Source organism: Mytilus edulis, chromosome 12, assembly GCF_963676685.1.
Source record: "Mytilus edulis chromosome 12, xbMytEdul2.2, whole genome shotgun sequence".
NCBI lineage: Eukaryota > Metazoa > Mollusca > Bivalvia > Mytilida > Mytilidae > Mytilus > Mytilus edulis.
The window spans coordinates 10,973,160-10,982,555 of record NC_092355.1 but is presented as its reverse complement, the minus strand read 5'-3'; positions in this window follow the sequence as shown (position 1 = coordinate 10,982,555).

The window sequence follows — 9,396 nt, the reverse complement described above, 5'->3', positions numbered from 1 at the left end:
TTTTAATGCAGCATTATTGTGATACTTTCTTCCTTATAAATCGCATAAGTTTAAAAAAAAGTATATCACACTTCATTCGACGTTTTTGTTGGTGTTTCTTTCCTCTTTTCCATATCGTCTGTCAATTGTCTTATATCCTAAATATGATTCAACTCTTCTAGTCAATCTTCTTAATCATGTATAGTGGGTTTTTTATTTCTGAAAGATGATGTATCATGCAATTTTTTTAAATTATCAAGATTACAGAATGTCTATAAGCTATCTGTGTCCATGTGTCAATGCATACTGTGGATTCATTTATTTTCGTGGGTACCAATTTTCGTGGTTTCAGGAAAACTTGCATATTCGTGGATATTTAATTTCGTGGTTTTGACAAAGTATGCATATATTCCTTTAGAAAATTTGCAATTCGTTGAATATTTAAATTCGTGGTTTCCCGGTACCCACGAAATCCACGAAAATTGGTATCCAACGAATAATAATGAAACCACAGTATAAAAATATCGAGACACGGAAAAACCAGTAGCTTACTGGTGCTTTCAAGAAATCTACTTTGTGTTGCAAAAGCAAAACCCAGGTCTAACTAGTGCATTCATTAGAATGTACTTTATATATCGTAAGCGTTACTGATCCTTCTCACCTTAAAATGAAAATATATATATTTTAAGGTGCATTTACGTCGGTTTATAAATGTGATTTATCTCGTGTTGATATCATGTTGATTTTCTAAAGGGAGATAACAAATGATTGTTACATTTTTGTCATTATCATGAATCACATCGTATAATATAAGTATGGGGTATACATTGAAACAAATTGAGAACAACATGTCTTCAATTTAATCCGCCTGAAGTTAACAAATTACAGCAGGAATCATAGTATGTGTAGCTACTGTCTCTGTTTATATATCTTATGATGTTCAGACATTGTTGTCAATATAATGGAATTATATGCGACTTTCATCCGCTTGAGATGTTTAGCTAGTTATGAAACCAGGTTTAATCCACTATTAATTTCAAATAAGGAAATTCTTGAACCAAGACAGTATTATGACAGTAATTTTCCATTCGTTTATGGGTATAAGGTTTTGATTTTGCCATTTGATAAATGACTTCCCGATATAAATTTCTGTGGAGTTCTGCTATTTTGTTAGTTTTTATTTGTATGATGGTATAGACAATACTTCAACAGTATTTTATTTGATTTTTATTCGGTCTTATAGTGACAATCAAAATTATATTCTATGTTATTTAAATGATTTTTAAATTATCAAGATTACAGAATGTCTATAATCTATCTGTGTATATGTGTTAATGCATACTGTGGATTCATTTATTTTCGTGGGTACCAATTTTCGTGGTTTGAGGAAAACTTGCATATTCTTGGATATTTAATTTCGTGGTTTTGACAAAGTATGCATATATTCCTTTATATATCGTAAGGGTTACTGATCCTACTCACCTTAAAGTGAAAATACATATATTTTAAGGTGCATTTACGTCGGTTTATAAATGTGATTTATCTCGTGTTGATATCATGTTGATTTTCTAAAGGGAGATAACAAATGATTGTTACATTTTTGTCATTATCATGAATCACATCTTATAATATAAGTATGGGGTAAACATTGAAACAAATTGAGAACAACATGTCTTCAATTAATCCGCCTGAAGTTAACAAATTACCGCAGGAAAAATTCGTGTCATAGTATGTGTAGCTACTGTCTCTTATTATATATGTTATGTTGTTCAGACATTGTTGTCAATATAATGGAATTGTATGCGACTTTTATACGCTTGAGATGTTTAGCTAGTTATGAAACCAGGTTTAATCCACCATTAATTTCACATGAGAAAATTCTTAAACCAAGACAGTAATATGACAGTACTTTTCCATTCGTTTGATGGGTATAAGGTTTTGATTTTGCCATTTGATAAATGACTTCCCGATATAAATTTCTGTGGAGTTCTGTAATTTTGTTAGTTTTTGTTTGTATCATGGTATAGACAATACTTCAACATATTTTATTTGATTTTTATTCGGTCTTACAGTATCAACAAGCTGTGTATATTGGTAAACAAGAAACGACATCTTTTCTAAAATTCTAAAATATATTACATGCTGATGACTTCAACAAAAATATAAGTAAGTAATAATCGTTCTACATATAAGAATGTGGTATGATGGCCAATGAGACAATGCCAGCTATAAAGTTGCAAACCTGCGACATTTTCTCAACAACAACATATAAAGGATTAATCATATACATATGATAAAGGACTACCGTTTAGAGTATTAACGAAGTTTAATACAAACAATCGTAGATAGTATGTGATGTAAATATTGTTAATGGACAGCGACACAATGTTTAACCTAAACATAAACATTTTCTTACTCCTTGGTTTCTGTTACAAAACAGAAACCTCATGGTTCTGATGAAACTGTTTTCGACGCAACGCTTTTAAAACGATTTAATCTCAAAATGGCCCATTTAATGACGCACGTCATTTGTATTTTCTAACAACGTTCGATTCAACAAATTACAAATTATTAATAAAAAAAAATAAATACAATATGAAAAAGAAGATGTGGTATAATTGCCAATGATACAACTATCCACAAAAGACCAAAATGACACAGACATTAACAACTATAGGTCACCGTACGGCCTTCAACAATGAACAATGTTTGCTAATGACCAAAAAGCGACAAAAAGTTAATACTAGGCGCATTACTTCGGAAAGGCACATGCAACCATTTATAGTGACATTTCATATGCAAGGAATGATAGACACAAAAGAGTACATCTAACATAAATGTGTGTGTCTCAGAAACATGTATGCTAAGAATAACGTGGTAAACGAGATTCATGAACGATATATGTGTTGTCCACAAGACCCTTGTTGAGTTGTGTAAAATACTATGAAACATTCATCATTTTTGTTATATCAATGTGAGACATGCAATCAAATATACATAAGTAACGCACAGATGGTATGAAGACCATTGTCTGAGCGACGTAACCAAATGATTGACATAAACAGACGTCATCTGCATTCTCTAGGGAAAAGTCAAATACCAGAGACATATATAACATTACACATTCGTAAGATATAATTATAGACACATATCTGTTGATACGAATAGACGGACATATTGCATATTGGATATACAAAAAAATAGTACATAAGACACAACATAGAAAACTAAGGACTAACCAACGCGATTACCACCACAAACTGTAATTAATTCAAGGTGCTCCGAAAGGGTAATCAAGTTCGGCTCCACATTTGCATGTTTTTCGTACTGTATTTACTCCAATTCATATTACATAATCTTCATAAATTAATCTACCTTTAACTAGACAATAAAGCTATATTACTATCCTTGTTCCTCGTCATATTATGACTGTAAGATTAATCATAGATACACATCAAAATCGATTTTGGAGTATAATTTATTTAATGAAGCTATTAAATTATCAAAACGACCGTAATAGTGCCAAAAAACATCGCAAATAAAAACATTTTTTAAAGTATAAACTGTGTTCAGTCACATCAAAGATAATTAGAACTAAATACATTTTATTCTAACATGTCAAAGGCTGAAGCAATTTAAGAAACTATATCGGTTTTTTTTTCTGCCATTTGTTTAAATCTTGTTCACCTTGTTTTTGTTCTAAATTTCAATTTATATATTTTTGAACAAATACTGGTTTTCCTTTGAGTTCTTTGATAAACATTTTGATATCTATCCACTTTTTGAAAGATTAATTTATATCGTGTCTGTGCGTCCAGGCATTGTCTTTCTTTTTTATTGTATTAGGGTTATATTGACATTATACTGAATGATTTATTTTTGATTGACACTGTTCTTTTTACAAATTTATTAGAATACACCTTGATTACAGAGCAATAATTAGTTTGTTTAACAAAACAAAACATGAAGTAATACACTATCAAACTACAACATTATTGAAAACACCCAAACATAAAAACAATAATAAAAAAAAAATAACACACCACATCAACATTATTCCAAAAACATAAAACGATCACGTAGCAAGAAGAAACAAAACGAAAAAAAACATACACTAGCTCATGATTGCAATTTCGGCAGAAATAAAACCAAACACGTGAAATAAATCAATTTCATCAGGATCAAATCGAAACATATAACAAACATATGACAAACAAACAAAACAATCAACACAGAAACAAATATACTAGCAACTCACCAAGAAGAAATAACAAACACAAACGTATAAAGAAAATAAACAGTCAAACAAATGGTATAAACTTCCACATAACAGTGACATTTTCACACACATTATCATACAAAGCAAACACACAATAGAAACAAAACAAAATTTATAAATTAGCACATCACAGAGATTCAAACACAAAAACCAAATTTAAAAAAAGAAACGAATAAATTGCATAAAAAGTTGGTTATAAATAAACTCATCATGAATACCAGGATTGGAATTTTGTATCAATAAAATCAGTAAAACATTGTTCAATAGTAATATCTCAATAAGGCTAACACCAATGCAGGTATAAAAAAAGGAAACACATGAACTATAAAAGGGACAATGATATTAACACTAAAAAGATTAAAAATCTACTATGTTAAGCCATATCATTTATTTCAATCCTATCTAAAAATTAAACTTAACAGTTATGTCCTAAATTAGATTAAACAACATCTTTATATGAGTTCTACTTCTCTTTAGAATTACATAATATGCATATTCTGGAATAGTCTCTTTAACAAGGATTTAAAACAACATTTTATCCATTTAAACTGCACTCCTTTAGCATTCTATCATACTGGTATCCTTAATAGACTTGCATTGCTTTAGAATGATTTTATTTACTAATCACAGTGAAAGAAAAGTTTTATAAGCTTATATGGCCTTTTCAATTGAATGGCATGAAATTTTATATGTGTGTTTAAGTGCATTGTCTCCCGGCATTCAGTTAGCATGAACTCTTGTCAAACAAATCTCAACCTTCTCGTGTTTTAAACAGTTAATGGTTTGTTTTCTTTTTTAAAACAATGCCAGCCAGTAACTGCAGTTAAACTACTTATCCTGCTTTAACACGTTATTAAATAGATTACATGAATCGGGCAAACAGGTAACGTTTTATCTTATTGGAATATATCTATCTATAAAACAAAATCGATGCATGTACACCTAGTGCCTTTCCTGTAACAATGTTTATAGAATACTTAAAGGTTTAATTTAATGACAACAACTTGACATTAAGCACTAATCTGTCTCAATTTATATTCATTTGACAAACTGATTAACGTAACATGTGTTTTTATTATAATTGTCTAGTAGTTTTATCTTTAAAAATCCAACGGTTAGGAGTGTCGGAAGTCATCAATGACAAAGAGTACATGGAATGTTTAAGTATGAGGTCATCACGTTATTTGTTTAGTGTATTGATTTCAATCTTATATTTTCACACATCCGGCTAAAATAAGAATCAGGTACCAACTTTATATCTAAGCTTCAAATCATTTTTTATGAATCAATTCTAATATATTTGAAAAGTAGAATTTAAAATATAATTAAATCAAGTAGTAGCTTACGTTCATATATTCAATCAGTCGCCAACATTTCATGGACATAGCTGAAAGCATTTTTTTGAGTTATTGTGCAAATTTTGAAATAGACAGACGAATGCATGGACATAATGTCAAACGGATGGGCAAACAAACATACAGCGGTTTATCAATATATTTCCTGAGTCGGAAATAAACTGACCAAAATCAGAACAATGGTGCTTAGAGTGGCATCAAGCACCGACAAATCAATATTTTGATATTATCATCCTTCCCTACGGCTATATCTGTTTCCTCAACGTATCCGTAAAACTCGTATCACGATAGCGCGTGCTCTGAGGAAACATTATCAACTTGAGGTGGAAATATCAACAAATTCTCCCAACATTTATTCCATCATTGTAATGATAGCATGTAACTTACAAAGATGATTTGCACAAATAAATTACCCTTGCATAACATTTTTTGCATTGTGCAATTTTCATGTTGCCAAATTTACCTTTTATTATTGAATAAGCAATAGTAAAAACCTGTCCCACCGGATTCTAAATAACGTCGGCCGGGACTACTTTTTTTTAAATTGAACTCCGTGTACTTACATGAACTCTTGGTATGACCTACATTGAGATCAGTCTACCGAAACAAATGTCAACAATGCGGGGGTGGAAAATTTAACAATTAAAACTATATTTACAGTATAAACCAATTATTCACAGAAAAACCAATAACAAATTTAACTTTAATTGTTTAAATGCACTTGTGTTTAATCACAGCAAAGATAAAACATTTTACATCAAATTATGCAAAGTTCTATCAGAGCTCAAACCCCCTTTTCCTGACAAGTCTAAAGCACTTATTCCGTCTGCTGAAACAAAACAAAACAAAACAAACACACAAAATGGCCACTGATACAGAGAGTGATAGTGAATCATGGGAATTGGGAGACAATTCAGACACGAATACATTATTAAGTGAAATGGACAGCCCTTCATGCAGTTACTGGGACTTTTCAAAACCAAGTTCAAGCACTAGATATAAATACCTCCCTGTAAATGTTGACAAATTTCAAAAACAAAGTGCCACAAATGAAAAACCACAGGAAAATGCAAAAGTAGACAAGAACACTAAAACTGACAGTGATCAAACTGCATCTTTTGGCATAACATCTTCAGAAAAAGCTTCAGAGAGTGACCGTTTAATTCTAAATCAAAATGCCACAAATGAAAAACAAAAGGAAAATGCAAAAGAAGACAAGAACACTAAAACTGACAGTGATCAAACTGGCACAACATCCTTAGCAAAAGCATCAGAGGGTGACCGTTTCAGAGATGTAACAGATGCTGATATAAACTCCTTCCTTCAAGAGCAACTTAATAAAAATACTTCAAAGAAAACAAAGTCTGATTTGAAAATTTTCCAATTGTTAAAGTCAAAACATGATGAAAAAAGAAACATTGAACAAATACCACCACAAGAGTTGGACAGATATCTTAGTTTTTTCTTTCTTAGCGCCACAAAGGAAAAACAAACAAATGGTACTTTTGAATATGAACCATCATCTCTTAAGTCAATACAGCAGAGCATTAGCCGACATTTAAAGGATAATGAGTATGGATGTAATATTATAACTGATGATGAATTCCACAACAGTCGTCAGACTCTGAGCGCAAAATTTAAAAACTTAAAATCACTTGGTCTTGGTAATAAACCCAATGCTGCAGACCCTTTGACAAATGACGATCTCAACAAATTGTACATGAAAAACGTTATGGGGTCCAATAGCCCTCGCTCACTTACAAACGCAGTATACATTAATAACAATTACCATTTTGGTTTGAGAGGAGTAACTGAACATTATAATTTATGTTGGGGTGATATATCATTAAAAGTTGACACAAATGGAGACGAATACCTCCAGTATTGTCGGGAAAGGCAGACAAAAACAAGACAGGGTGAAAATATAACAAATCTAAGAAAATCAGGACAAATCGCAGTACAAAACAAAATTGACCGCACCAGATGTCCTGTGTTTCAATATAAACTATTTCGACAAAAAAGACCAGATACCATAAAAAAAGAGGATTCCCCTTTTTATATTCAGGCTTCAACGTTTCAGGATAGTAATTATGAATCAAAATTCTTTGGTACAAAAATCTCAGACTAGGAACTAAATCAATTTCTAAAATAATAAAAGATATGGCCACGGAAGCACTCCCCAATAATGATAAAAGACTAACTGGCCACAGCACAAGGAAGGGTTCAATCCAAGAACAAAAAGACAATGGAGTGCAAGACACAGAAATTGTGCAAAGAACAGGACACAAAAATGTTAACAGTTTGCCTTCATATTCCAAAACAAGCTTGGAACATCTCTAATGTTATCTTCAACAAGAGAATCAGATAATAAAGAAAATGCCTCACCAGTATTAGAGGCTATAACATCAACACAGACGCAATCGACTGTAAGTAACAACAGTAAACAGTCAATTTACAAAGGAAATTTTAATTTTTCGAATTTACATCCGGCAATGAGTGGTCTATTCACCAACGCAACATTCCATGGTGGAAATTTCAATTTTACATTTAACAATGGGCCATCATCGTCATCAGATCAACAACCCTCGGATGTCAACAAACAGAACAAAAGAAAGCGTCTATGCGTAATTGACAGTGACAGTGATAGTGATTTCTAAAATATTATAATGATTCAATTCATTTATTTGTTGTGGGTCGGAATTATCCAATATTTTCATTACTTAATTTGCTTAAAAACAACTTTTTAAAACTAAACACAATAAATATCTGACCAACAAATGTATTTTATGTATCAAATCAATTTCTTAAATATTATAATGTGAATTTTTCCAGATGCTCTACAAATTATAAGACTCACTCAGTCACTGTATCAATATCATATTACAAGTGTTAAAAATTTAAAAAAAGTCTTATACTGAAAATGTGTAAAAATAATTTTGCTTTAAGCAATGTTAATAATGATTTAATGTATTTACAAAGAGAGCAAATTAACAAAATAAAATCATCTTGCATATATATCAAAATTTTATAACTAGCTTCAATTTATTTAATGTAACCTGAAACCAGTCTGCAAATAACAAAAAACATAAGAAGATGCAATATTAAAGCACCAATAAAAAAGATTATGAACTCACGATGAAAGCAAATTTACATATATACATGTATATATCGGTAAGGTATATGGCCTTTAACAATGACCAAAATACATACTCTGTAACAAGCTTTACACAAAAGCACCCCAAAAAAAAGCTTTTGAACAACAGATAAATTGTTTTCTACATATACTGTTGATATAAAATATCAGTTGCAAGTTACAATGTGAAAACTGGTGTAAATCATAATTATATTGGCTATATCAAGGAAAAATCCTTGTCTATAATGTACATTGATCATTCACATGAGATAGACTCAAGAAGGCAAATATTAAATGATTAATACATATTAAACATGTTAAGATTCCAATCCTAGTATTTACTGCTTCAGTGTAACTAAGTTAGGATTTGAACCTAAGACCTTCTCTTAGAGAGATGCTCTGACCCCTGAGCTACCTAGTTGAATACACTGAAAGCATATATATATACATTTCTCCTAGAATCATAAACATGATGTATTATATCATTTAACTCAAAGTTACAAAAAGAATGATACAAAAAAAGTCATGTATATCAATGTACATAGACCAAAAGTATGCATCGAAGCAAATATTTCAGGTGATCTGATTGTTTTTGTTCCTCAGTGAACAAAATACCCCCGGAAAATATGTTTTCTCAATGATAACATTAG